Below are 15,425 nucleotides of genomic sequence, written 5' to 3'. Positions count from 1 at the left end.
CTGACGATATACGCGCCCTAACCATTGATCCTGAAACTCAACCTCATATCATGGCACCATACTTATATATATATAATCTAGTAACCATCCTATCCAGTATGAATTAATTCTCCATAAGTCATTCAACTTGTTCAGCTGACCTGACTTGAATATAAGTAGGACTTAACATTTTAGTTAATCCATTCCCTTATATAATAAATTAATCATCCATAAGTCATTCAACTTGTTCAGCTGACCTGACTTAAATATAAGTAGGACTTAACATTTTAGTTAATCCATTCCCTTATATAAAATAGGTAGGACTTAACTAATAAGTTAATCCATCCCTAGAATGCCACCGTCCCATACCGGTGCATTAAACCACACAATCCAACAATTGATGTAACAATTAAGGAAATACATCAAACATTCCATAAATAACTATGATAAATATGATATCAAGTTATCACATAATAGGAATGACTTATTATTTCTTTAAACTTCTTATATCATATGTCCTACACAAACTGAATCTTATACATGATGATATTTTATTATACCGTTAAATAAGGATTCTCCATATCTAATTCATCCTACACATTTAATCTAAATTGCTAAAATATTTTAAAAGATTAAATCCATTCGTTTGTTTAAAACATTCAAATAGTAAGTATCATTATGATTGAGTCTATTTAAATTTACTAAAACCCAAACCTAGTCCCTATTTAATGTTCAGGAATCTTAGGCATGTTTCTACGTTCCATCATTCCACAGATATGAAAAATACATAATTTAAACATGCAAAAATTCATATAAGAAATCAAATCAAAATAATGCATTTTATCAATTCATAACACAAGAACAGATATGAACCAATTTCATAAAACCTATGTTCTAACCCAATTAAACATGCATAATTATTTAATTTTATGTGTTTAATAAATCCTGGAATTTCCTAAGCATGTACAGAAATACGAATCAAAGGGAAAGAGATAGAAGAAGAACTTGCCTTAAACTTTCGGATTGAAAGTTAAACTTCTTCTTCCTTGATCTTCCCTCTAAAGGGTTTTCTCCTCCTTCCTTCCTCTTTCTCCTTTTCTCTCTAACTCTCTCTCTCTAGAATATATTACGTGATATATTTTCACTCATTTTTCAACCTATAGTTGTGTATTTATAGGCTAAATAATAACCCTATTCCTTTTCCCAATCCAAGTCAACTTAATAAAGAAAAATAAAAATGAAAATATTAAAAAGGTAACTTAAAATATGTTACGTATATAATCTATGTATATCCTTATTAATTAAATAAAATATATACATTAGATTATTTATTAATACTAAAGTTACCATAATATTAAAAGGTAACTTAAAACATGTTACGTATATAATCTATCTATATCTTCATTAAATAAATAAAATATATACATCAGATTATTTATTTATACTAAAGTTACCATAATATTAAAAAGGTAACTTAAAACATGTTACGTATCCTTATTATATAAATATATAAAATATATACATCAGATTATTTATTAATACTAAAGTTACTATAATATTAATAAATTACTTTCCTTTTTATATATATGTATATACATATATATCTATATATATACATATAGAACTATCATTGGGTAATTATCCATACCCATCCAACCTCCTATCCAAGTAGTCCATGGGACCCAATTAGTTAGCCAATTACCACTAACCATAACCATAAAATAAAATAAAATAAAACATTTAATCATTTAATTTACAATTAATTACAATTAATCAAATACATCATTTAAGCACACAATTTAATTAAACAAATAATACAAATAATACCTAGACAAAATACAAATAACACATAAATAAGTAGCCAATTAATCAAGTAACAGTTAATTCAATTAAACACATAAACAATTAGTCAAATAATCAATTAAACAATTAAAAAAAATACAATAAAAATAAATAAATAAATACCGAGACTATCCTTTTAAAATTAGGGGTATTACATTCTTCCCCCCTAACAAAAGGAATTCTGTCCTCGGAATTCGCCCTTACTTCCTTCAATTATTCTTCCATTATGCTTGAAAACTGTGAGCGAAAAACATCTTCCTATTCCCAAGTAGACGCAACCTCACTATAAGGGCTCCACTTAACTCCAATATACCAAGTGGTAGACAGGGTTCCTATATTTTAAGAAACACAATAATCATACGATGCGTAGGTTGTATCAAATAACAACGTAATCCTCCCATGTCGACAAGGGAATGATCTACATACCTCCAAGTGCCATAGAATATACGCACAAATTCCTATGCACCTAGCGCTAATAATTTGGTAACGCTAATTCAGAGGCGACTGCCTCAATTGTGAAACACAATCTTCTAAAAGTCAATGTAATAAGTAAAATTTACCTTTCTCCAAAAATCGCTGCCTTCCTATATAAAAAACAGAACGAGCAAACTACTCCCTGATAGAAAAACTCTAGTATACGAGTTCAACTATTTACAACATCCTACTGTTGCCTCCCAACTGCGCGTAGTTCAATATAAAGGGAAGTATCTATTTCCGACATATTTTTAAATAAAGTCGAGGTCTGATTGTACAATCCTTACTTCCATTTCCAACCAGCAAATGAGAGGTATGCATTGTGAAAGATACAAAACCTCCAAAGTTGTCACACTAACCTCCTTGTGCCAACAATATCACAGACAAAATTTCGACAAGTGAAGTAAACACTTCCAACAGTCCATGAAAATCTAGGATATACGCCTCAAACATATCCTTTATGGTCTAATTTAATCTCTTGATTAATTCCTCCGTCTATATATATGAAGTAGAACTGCTGCTCCAAAATCTTCATAAAGCTCCTTCGAAATAGCACTTTGCATCCACTAATATGGACATCCACATGCTATAACACCACTATCATTGAACTATATAACTACTATGAAGTTCTAAAATAAGCATCACTCAAATTTATGTCCTCAAGCGATCTTTCTCAATCCACCACTCGGATTCCATATGGAAAATTGAAATTCCAAATCAATGTCGATCCTTCCCACCAACTATCACTCCTGTTTAGTTCAACTTCCATATTTGTTATAGGAAGTGGCTAAAGATTCCTATGATATCTAATGATCAACTTTCCACCTTTGTAGCAGGTTTTACACTTAGGGCAATTATATACACGTCCCTATCCGTACCTGTTCACCAAAACTGACATTTGATGTCGTGATGTACCTTCTAACCGTCTGGGTGTACCAAGAAAAATCATAAATTTCCATCTCAGTCGCCCGACAGTCATATCACTATTTATAGAAACTACTAACTCCTCCTCCAGTACCTTAAACTCCATCTGAGTAAGGTAACACCTTCTCTAGGGTCAGCTCCGATATTCAAAATTGACCTCCTGAACTACCTTGGTAATAACAAGTGTTATTATTCATAATATGCATCCATCTAAGCCGTCTCGTGATCCGTTATATTCGTATGAACTGATATCTTACCAGCTCGATCAAAATAGACAAAATGAAACTGATTTAATTTTATAAGTCAACCAATATCCCATCTAGAATCCTGACCCTTGCATCAAATCAGCAATCCCTCAACTAAATCCGTGAAAATGCTCTGTCATTTCCACTTCAGTATAGAAAATAGCTGCAAGAATCCAGTGATCTCTGATGGTCCATCTCTACTATTTAATAAATATTAAACTTAGAGAAAAAACACTATATTCCTCTTCCCGCCTGTCCTCCAAACATCTGCTTCATACTGTGAAGCATCATGTTTCTACTAGGGTGAATAAAGAATTAAGAGTTGTGAAACTCAATCCTTGCATCCTCCATCAAATTTGTCTACAGAAAGTACCGTTAGTCCGGTACCACCAGCTTTCGTCTGTAGCCATTGTTTAAATTGGAGCATCTTCAAAAGCGAATTCTGTAACTAAATCTATCCACCACTGATCCGTGATAAACTTGCCGATATTAAAAATCAATCGGTAATTCAATTTATCAATAGTTAACTATGACTTTAACTCAACAAAAGTTAACAAACTACGACATTTCCATACATACCATGCACCTCATCTTTATATAAGTATTTGGTCTCACCATCTTGTCTTTGACACACCCTGCTTCTTTAAGACAAGTTAATGACAATCCGACTTCTTTATCTAACTTCAAAAGAATATGAAACCTTCCTATCCTCTACATAAGTCATCAATTTCCTTGCAACAGCTAATTGTTGCAAATTGTGACTAAAAAAATAATTCCATATTATTTATGGAAATGAAGAGACTTAGTTTCCTCCTCCATGTGCAACACCGGCAAATTCCTCCCAATGACACACCCTCTTGAATAAATTCTTGATTAAGAATTTACTGATGAATATTTATTCAGTCTCCTATCCTCACTCGGTGTCATTCCAATAAGTACTTAATCCAGTACTAAATCCTCCTTTTGACTTGGTAACAACTTCTGAAATTTTCAAGAAGATGTTCAGCAAATCCAGCACCTCTGATATATCATCATGGCGTTTTAGTGATCTTTATTTACCACTACCTCAGGCATACCGAAATATTAACAATCACCAATATCATGACGTTGTAATCTGATACGAATCCATACCTAACGTAAAGTATATCAAATTAATTGTTTTAGATTGTTTGACTCGTAGTGATGGTTTAATTATCCCATCCCAAAACACACCATAATGACACATGTCCAGGTCCAATAGATTGGTTAGATTTATGTGTATTTACCAAATCCTATGACCGTATGCTTACAAATTTAGCGTAAATAGCGTTATGACTCCATGTTATTAAAATAATAATTGGTTGATCACACACTTATGTCCCCAACTAAACCACATACCAAATCTCGAGTAATTAACAAAAAAATAAAATAAAACACGTATGATAAACACAATAGAACAAAATATACTCATACTTAGGACATCGTTCTTTCTAGAAAAGAAAGTCTCCTTTGAAATCAACCTTACTAGATTGTTTCAAAATTTCCTTTTATAGTTTCTTAAATAATCATTCAACCTCGAAACATATCCTTTAAAACATCGCTTAAAAGCACAAATGTTTTCCTAAGCAAATACCAAGGGCTTAACCCTCATCCTCCTTATATGCAGAATGTAAACTGTCTTACTTGACTTTATAAATCGAATTAGAACGTCACAACATAATACCAATACCTTTTTGTATGTGATTTAAAAATTATGTATTTCGTTCTGATAAGAACACATCCGATCCCCAAACTCCTGAACAATACTTCTTATATACCTCTTTTAGAGATGATAAGAAAGATTTAATTATTTGTAGATTGATCAACCCCAATTCTACTAATAACATTCGCTATACTACTAGTAATTCAGATCACCTCGCGCAATCATCCCTATTCAAAATTTAGTTCCCTCTCTATTGGATACACATAAATCTCCTCCATTAGGATCCTTTTCGACTCCTACTCCTTGCTTGTCTCCTTTTTGAGATCAACTGAAGTCGTGTTGATCCCGATATGCGGTGACCTATCATGTACACCTAAATCCTTCTTTGGCTTATACTTTTAAAGTAACGCCAAACGAACCTAAACCGTCAATCCTTAACTCTGCCTTCTGGCAACGAAATCGATAACATACTTCTCTACTCCTTTGGGTCTTTATTACTTTCGCCTTGAACCCATCCTTTTTCTAGTGCCAACCATTCTATGACTACAGAATATAATTGACATCAGTTCCTTCTAACAAACCGTAAATAAAGTACAACGAATCCTAATATGGGCTCTAAGTTTTAAGAGACGCAACGCGGAAGTCACATAACGAAAGACACTCCTAAGGACACTTGAACCTAGAGTGCTCTGATACCAACTGTGATACCCCCGAATTTCCGAATGCGGATTGGCCAGGCCCACGCCCGAATACCCGAGGATATCAAAACAAATTGATAATAAACGAACACAGAGTACAAAAGAATAAAGAAGAATAAATAAAATGCTGATAAGAAACTAAAATGATAATCTAATAATAAACCTCATAATATATTTCCATTAATTAATAAACTCTTCTGATACAACTGATCCTCCAAAATACAACTCGGGAATCCATACTGTGTGGACCCCTAGAAAATCCAAACTAAACAAATGACAGTAATCTAAAACAAGAAACTGAATCATAAAGGAACTCCTATGTAGCATCGGAAGAATGAAGTAGACTGATCCCCACTCAGCACGAACAACCTCTACTCGTGACGAACACCTGAAAATAATGGTGGGTCAGGCCCACAAACAAGTTCTACTCTACTACAGTCCAAGCAGAGATCCGATACACGTATACATCCTAGTCAATCCAACAGTAACTAGTAGTCCGTATATATATATACACACACTAAAGGAACCTCACTAGACTATAGGGTTGTCTCAACCTGAATAGTAGGCAACATGCAAAACGCACGTATAGTGGGCATGAGTACCTAGACCTACCAGGGTACACAACTACACTATATCTAGCTACACATCCCTGACGATATACGCGCCCTAACCATTGATCCTGAAACTCAACCTCATATCATGGCACCATACTTATATATATATAATCTAGTAACCATCCTATCCAGTATGAATTAATTCTCCATAAGTCATTCAACTTGTTCAGCTGACCTGACTTGAATATAAGTAGGACTTAACATTTTAGTTAATCCATTCCCTTATATAATAAATTAATCATCCATAAGTCATTCAACTTGTTCAGCTGACCTGACTTAAATATAAGTAGGACTTAACATTTTAGTTAATCCATTCCCTTATATAAAATAGGTAGGACTTAACTAATAAGTTAATCCATCCCTAGAATGCCACCGTCCCATACCGGTGCATTAAACCACACAATCCAACAATTGATGTAACAATTAAGGAAATACATCAAACATTCCATAAATAACTATGATAAATATGATATCAAGTTATCACATAATAGGAATGACTTATTATTTCTTTAAACTTCTTATATCATATGTCCTACACAAACTGAATCTTATACATGATGATATTTTATTATACCGTTAAATAAGGATTCTCCATATCTAATTCATCCTACACATTTAATCTAAATTGCTAAAATATTTTAAAAGATTAAATCCATTCGTTTGTTTAAAACATTCAAATAGTAAGTATCATTATGATTGAGTCTATTTAAATTTACTAAAACCCAAACCTAGTCCCTATTTAATGTTCAGGAATCTTAGGCATGTTTCTACGTTCCATCATTCCACAGATATGAAAAATACATAATTTAAACATGCAAAAATTCATATAAGAAATCAAATCAAAATAATGCATTTTATCAATTCATAACACAAGAACAGATATGAACCAATTTCATAAAACCTATGTTCTAACCCAATTAAACATGCATAATTATTTAATTTTATGTGTTCCAATAAATCCTGGAATTTCCTAGGCATGTACAGAAATACGAATCAAAGGGAAAGAGATAGAAGAAGAACTTGCCTTAAACTTTCGGATTGAAAGTTAAACTTCTTCTTCCTTGATCTTCCCTCTAAAGGGTTTTCTCCTCATTCCTTCCTCTTTCTCCTTTTCTCTCTAACTCTCTCTCTCTAGAATATATTACGTGATATATTTTCACTCCTTTTTCAACCTATAGTTGTGTATTTATAGGCTAAATAATAACCCTATTCCTTTTCCCAATCCAAGTCAACTTAATAAAGAAAAATAAAAATGAAAATATTAAAAAGGTAACTTAAAATATGTTACGTATATAATCTATGTATATCCTTATTAATTAAATAAAATATATACATTAGATTATTTATTAATACTAAAGTTACCATAATATTAAAAGGTAACTTAAAACATGTTACGTATATAATCTATCTATATCTTCATTAAATAAATAAAATATATACATCAGATTATTTATTTATACTAAAGTTACCATAATATTAAAAAGGTAACTTAAAACATGTTACGTATCCTTATTATATAAATATATAAAATATATACATCAGATTATTTATTAATACTAAAGTTACTATAATATTAATAAATTACTTTCCTTTTTATATATATGTATATACATATATATCTATATATATACATATAGAACTATCATTGGGTAATTATCCATACCCATCCAACCTCCTATCCAAGTAGTCCATGGGACCCAATTAGTTAGCCAATTACCACTAACCATAACCATAAAATAAAATAAAATAAAACATTTAATCATTTAATTTACAATTAATTACAATTAATCAAATACATCATTTAAGCACACAATTTAATTAAACAAATAATACAAATAATACCTAGACAAAATACAAATAACACATAAATAAGTAGCCAATTAATCAAGTAACACTTAATTCAATTAAACAAATAAACAATTAGTCAAATAATTAATTAAACAATTAAAAAAAAATACAATAAAAATAAATAAATAAATACCGAGACTATCCTTTTAAAATTAGGGGTATTACATATAAATCCGTCACTCTGTCTAGCTTATTGCAGAAGAGATGGTGCGCTATCAGAAATACCATCAGCTGAGAAAAGGTGAAGTGGCTATTTTCGAAGAAGATGAGGAGTCAGAGGCCTTTGTTTTTGTCTTTGGAAAGTCTTCTTACAACAACAAGAGAGCAGGGCCTAAATAATCCAATTCAACTTCCTCAATTTGGATCCTAACTGGACTCAAAATTTTAGTTGGTTTAGAGTCCTTGTCATTGATAAAAAAGTAAAAAAAAAAAAATAAATAATTTTGCTCTTCTCTGTTATGTTTCGATTGAGTTTTACAGAGGGTAGAGACAGAAGAATGGGTATTTTAGGAAAATTAAAAGGGCAAAATGGATATTACAAGAATAATTTGTCTCATATTTTTTACGACAGAGGGATAATTTTGCACAATTTCAAAAGATTAAGGTTGTTTATTACACACTTTTTTAAATAGAGAGTAAAAATACTACATAAAGTATACTTAAGGGGTGTTTTATGTACTTATCCCATACTAATTTACTTTGTAAAGTATTATACACAATTTCATGTAAATGAACAAAAAAATGCAGTCAATGAAATTTCATACATGCTTTTGATTCAAATGAATAAGATCACTTGCTTATAGCACCTGTGGTTACATTAACAATTTGCTTTCCTAATTAATAAGATCCAAACATTGTGGTAATCCTTTTGAATCAATCTATGAAGAAAGTCAAACTTGAGATGATTTCTTACTCCCTCCAATCTAGGATCCATATATATATATATATATGGCCATTCCTAATAATTTTTTAATTAGATGACTAATTATTAATACTTCTTCCACTGCTTAAAACAAGACAATGTCATGCACATGCACTACAGATATTCTATTCCTTTCACAGTGAAGCTTTTGAAGTCATCCCTTTCGCATTCTATCAAAATTGAAACTCTCCCGGTAATTAATTTATATGCATGGCATTGTCCTAGGGTATGCAAGTGGTTGTGAATCTAAAAAAATAAGTATATATATGTATATATCTATATCTTGATATCTTGACGAATTATATAGAATATTTACCAACAGCTGAAATGCCACTGTTTTGTTTCAAATTAATCAATTAATTATCACGTTTCATATAATTGTCAAAAGGAAATATATATATATATAACTGATTTTTTTTTTGTTACCTACTGATGTGGTAATTTTTTTAGATAAAAACCTTAAGCTTAACAGTGAGTACAAAAATATAATCATCATGTGTAACATTACTTTGTTAGAAGAGATGCTCTAGTTCTATTTTTTTTTTTTTTCATTGATCAATTATTAGTTTTATGTTTTATAGTTTACATCAATGAGGGTTTATGATATATATATATATATATATATATATATAGAGAGAGAGAGAGAGAGAGAGAGAGAGAGAGAGAGAGAGAGAGAGAGCTCAATTAGTGACGTGGAACCTCAATTAGAAAAACCAACAGGCCACATGCTTATAGACATTGTAGTTTGTATTTCGAGAAGAAGAATCGATAGTCTAAATAACTTGGAACTTGCCTCTTCACGTCTATATACTGATTTTGTCATGTTGGAGAAGCATCGCATTTGCATGCATGGTCATCGATATATGTAAATTATATACAAGTTGTGCATATATATATATATATATATCTATATATATGTACAGGTAAAAAAAAAGCCCTTACCTTGGCAATGCTTCAAATATCTCTCAAGTTCAAAATGGTAATCATTGCAACACTTGTACCAAGTTAATTGAAGTCAAGATTAAAGCACTTTATCTTACAAGTATGATTTATAGTTTAATATTATGAAGCAAATTTTAGAATGTGATGTACATTCCTATCTTTTTGCATTTATAGCAAACTATTTTTCGATTAAACTCAGAAGTTAGTAATGATAATAATGAGAATTGTCTCAAGAATTCAAGGGAAAACAGTACAATCTAAGCAGTAGTTATTTATATATATATATATGAGAGACTCATGATAAAATTTTGAATGTTTGAATAGAGAGATTGTAACTTACTGATGCACAAATTGAGAAGTCAACCCAACTTCATCAACTTGAGTTGCGAAACTCTCTACTTGAGTAATTAATTCCAACCTCAATCAAGTAAATTCAATGAGCCTGACTCAAGTATATATTCTTTTAATTTCATGTTAACATTGAATTCAGTTAAGAGTAATGATACATCCTTCAAATTTGAAGAATGCCGAATGAAGAAAATGTGGAAGGAGGATGTGAATCCACCACATGACCATAGTATCAGTGATAGGATCCACAGCCCCACTCCCATACCATTCTTTTGAAAACAGAATTCGGAGGATGAATTGTTAGGTATCTAATTCTCTGGGTAGCGAACTCCTCGGATTACTCCAACTCACTTTATTTGCCTATCGTTAGCTGGCTATGTTCTCTTAATTAATGTCAAAATGGAAAAGAACTCTCTTTGGGGGCAATTTGCAGATGCATTTGCCTATCCATCGCTGGATTGAGAATGTCAACCAAGAAAACGTAAAACCAACACAAGAAGGTGGAATTCCATCCCAAGATCAAAGTTTAAAATAATATATGTTAGAATATATAAACGATCTATTGAATGAATAATACAATAGAAAATCGGGGATTTATATAGGTAACGCAAAACACACACACACATATATACATATACACACACACACGTGTATGAATTTTGGTATTTGCTTGTTATTGACAAGAAGATATATAAATTCAACTTCATCTTTAGGCTCTTTGGACGTAAAATATTCTTCAGAAAATATTTTTTTATTTTCTGGTATTTGGTTGTCGTAAAATATTTATGAAGAAAAAAATTATTAAAATTTAACAAAAATAACTTATCCATCAATTTTCGACAATTTATTTTGCATATTCCGTTCGGTGGACTCGACTTCAATTTCAACGTAGATCTTTGTTAAACACTAACAAAGTAAAAATAAAAGAATATTTTACCTGAAAAAAAATATATATTTTTTTTAAAAAATATTGGGATAATTACACTTACCTCCCTCGAGTTAGGCCTAATTACAGGCACTGCCCCTAACGTTTTAATAATTACACCAACCTCCCTCAAAGTTAGCTCCGGAGTAACACTTTGCCCCTTCCGGTGACGGTCAACGCCGGTCAATAATGATGTCAGCAATTTTTAACATGAAATACCAAATTTGCCCTTACTATAATTATAAAGACATTTTCACCCTTACTTTTAAATTGAAAATTACTTATTTACCCTAAAAACAATTCTGTATACACATCTGACATCTCACTCTAAAACCAATTTAGAAGCACGGCTCACTGCAAATCATCACGCCACCGGAATCGATGGAGCATCTCGCCACTGGAATTTATGGTATGCTCTTTGGGGAAGTGGGAGAAGAATGATGGATGAAAATTGTGGGTTTCCAAAATTAGAGACACGGTTTGTGGTGTAAGATGCATGGTTTGGGAAGTGGGCTGATGATTGACTTTTGGCCCAATTAAGGAAATTGCTTGGTTGTGTGTAGTTGGCAAATTTGGAGGAGAAAGAGTCATTGACTTCGAATTGGACGGAAAATTTGGAATAATGATGGACTCCGAATTTGGCTGGATATTTGATTGAGTTGGAGATTATTTTTTATTGTATAAATGAAATAGGCATTTATTTTTTATTTTTTTTTTGTGGGCAAAGGGGTTGAGGGGAGGTGAAGGTTTCATTACTTATTTTTTTTGTTGGAATGATATGCCGATATGGGTTTTGATACATGTAATAGGTTTTGAACTTTTAATTCTTGCCGACAGATGCTGCTGATGCCAAATTGGTGAAATCCTATGAGGAATTGGCTCGGATGTTGCAGGTTCTTGGAAGAATTTCATTGAATTTTGAATTATTATTTTTTTGGATTTGATTTGGTAATTGTTTGAATTTTCTGTTTTTGTCAAACTATGAATTCATTGATTTTAGGCAGAAGAAGCCTAAAATCACACCACAACATCAAGTTAGCAGTTGCAGAGAGAGAGAGAGGGGGGCAAGCTGAGAGTTGAGAGACAGCGGCTGAAGCTTGCGAACGGCGAACCCTAACTGGAATAGCAGACGATGGAACCTAAAAGATAAGGGTTTTGATTTTTTGAACAATCTGAAATGATATGCCGATATGAGTTGCAATATGTGTAATAGGTTTTGAACTTTTGATTCTTGCTGACAGATAGATTAATTGAAATATATGGGTTTTGAACTTCGGATTCTTATAGATTTTGTAATTGCAGTTGCAGAGAGAGAGGGCAAGTTCAGAGTTGAGTACGAGAATAGAGATGGAGGAGATTGGGGAGGCTGAAATGATTTGCCCTAAAATTATATATATATATTACCTTGATTAGTTGATTTAGAAAAAATAATTTAATGTGATATTAATAAAATATTAGGGATAATATGGTAATTTCAAAAAAAAAAAAATTCTTTATGTGATATTAATAAAATACTTGAGGGCGTTTTAGTCATTTAACATGATTAATGGCCAGAATAAAATGCCGATCAGTTTGGAGGGAGGTCAATATAATTTTTGAAACGTAAGGAGTACCGCCTGTAATTAATATTTTACGTCAAAACAAACGAAGTCTTAATGTGAAATGACATTATTGTTCTTTACTTTAAAAATAAAAAATAAAAATGTGTTATCATTTCGAAAATGACGCACTCAGAAAATTATGAAAGGGATAGCTTTGAAAAATAATAATATATAGTAGTATTATTAAAAATTGAGTGGAAGCATTTTTAATATTTTAACAAAAATTATAGATAATTTTGTAAATAATTTTTTTTCCAAACTGTTTCGAATTTTTTTTATTTTTTTTATTCTACTTATAGGCATGTAGCCGTGTCCTAGCTGCCTATACATGATGCAAAAACCATATATTTAGCCAGTGCACCTACAAAATTATTTTTAATAAGTAATTACATGCCTCATTTTTTTGTTCTTTTGGTATCTAAGGTTTGTCCCCGCAACGTCTTCATTTTGATTGTGCTAAAATGAATAAATAAAAATTATCACCAATATTAATTAATGTTAATGGGATTCAAAAGCAATATTTTACGAGTAGAAAAATTACATTAATTAATTTTCAAAGAAATTGTTAGGCACAAGTTGTTTTTGAAGAATTCAATGTCTCTCTGCCTCATATCCCAAGAAAACAAACCTAATTAAGTCTAAACATTAACCCTAACCCTAACCCTAAGTAGCTAGTACTATAGGTTTTGCACAAGCAAGAAAATTAAAGTAGTTTCCTCAGATACAATTTTGCCTTTTCACAAGCTCCATTTCGAGGCGACACGGGCACTTTCCCGGCGTTACCTCCCACAACCCTTCTTTGAAACTCTCAAAACTTTCCTTTGGATTCTCGTCTGCCACTCCATACCCGTAATGCCCTCCTCTCTCCATTTTAACTACCAAAATGCCCCTTTGCCCTTTTCCCATCTTCTAAATTTCTAATGCTTACCAAACTGTAAAAAAATATAGCAATAAAATAAAATCTAGAGTTCGATTGCCAAACCGGTTGACTGTGGGTAGCCTGTTCGCACTGTTCACGTGGCGAGAGCTGGTAGTCGTATACGGGGACGAACTGAGAACGGCACTCAAGTGATAAACACTCCACTCAAAATTGGTACGAATTTTTTTTTTTTTTTTTTTAATTCAACTGTTTAATTAAAACAAAATATTGCGGAGTCTTGTTCAAATAAAGTGAATGCATGAATTTTTTTTATCAAGGCAAAAAGGATTAACTTATTTCACTAGTCTTCTGTGGTTACAGAATCGATCATCAAATGTATGAGTCCTAAAAAGCACTGACACTTTCCTTAGGAGTGATGTAGCAGTGTTAGTCTAACACTCAGACATCGATTGAACATGTGTCAGACACACGGTTAGAAGTGTTTTGAATAAATATTTATTTTTTCCTTGGGCACGAATGAGACAAAGTAGGGATACGAGACAATGACACATTTTGGACACTTTTTACGAGTAAGTGAGATGGTTTATAATTATTGCTTTTAGAATAATGGGATTTAATGCAATTTAAAATATATTATGAGTTAATTTAAAAATTAATAAAATTATAAAAAATAAAAATAGGTTGCTCTAAGTTTCAAACTAGTGATTTCATTTTATGGATAAAATAGATAAAAAATATTATTTTTATATAATATAATATACAATATTATTATTTTTGTGAGATATTCATATTATATTCGTATTCTATTTTTTCAATATATATCGTATCGATGTCTCTGTATCATGTTGTATTTGTATTTGTATTTGTATCCGTATCCTAAACATATTCTTACTTCTTTTATATAAACTATTAACAAAGTTTAGGGCCCATTTACTAACGTTTTCACTTTCTTATTTTTACTTTCTTCAAAAGTAAAAGTAAAAATATGATTTTCATTTCTAAAATTGAAATATGAAATAGAATCATGTTCATTAATTTTTCATGCTTTCAATATTTTCAAAGCAAGAAATTAGAATGAAAGTTTAATAATTATAATTTTGATTCTGTATGTACAAATTTTTTTCAATCCTTCTCTCTCATATTTCTGTGACTAATTGAACCCAATTCACTATCAAATTTGCTGATCCCTGCCCACCACCACCCAAAACCTCCCTTACCATCACTTAAACCAATTTGCACCAAACAAATCACAACCAACAAAACACAAACACTGCAACCCTAAAAAATAAAAATTAAAAAAAAAAAAATCAGTAGCATAGAGCTGTCGTTGCCAACCGCCAAGTGCAAACACTACCACATCCACCCAAAACCTCCATCGCCACCACCTATCACCGCCTACTGCAAAACTCAAACTATCGACACCCTAGCCGCTACAACAACCTTATCACAGAGAACCCAAGTCCCAATCTGAGGAACAAAAACCAAACCCACCACCGGAATTA

This window comes from Cornus florida, unplaced genomic scaffold (assembly GCF_030987335.1).
Source record: "Cornus florida cultivar Cherokee Brave unplaced genomic scaffold, ASM3098733v1 CherokeeBrave_3.0.0_Hap2_Chr06, whole genome shotgun sequence".
NCBI lineage: Eukaryota > Viridiplantae > Streptophyta > Magnoliopsida > Cornales > Cornaceae > Cornus > Cornus florida.
Note: the sequence above shows the minus strand (reverse complement) of the source record.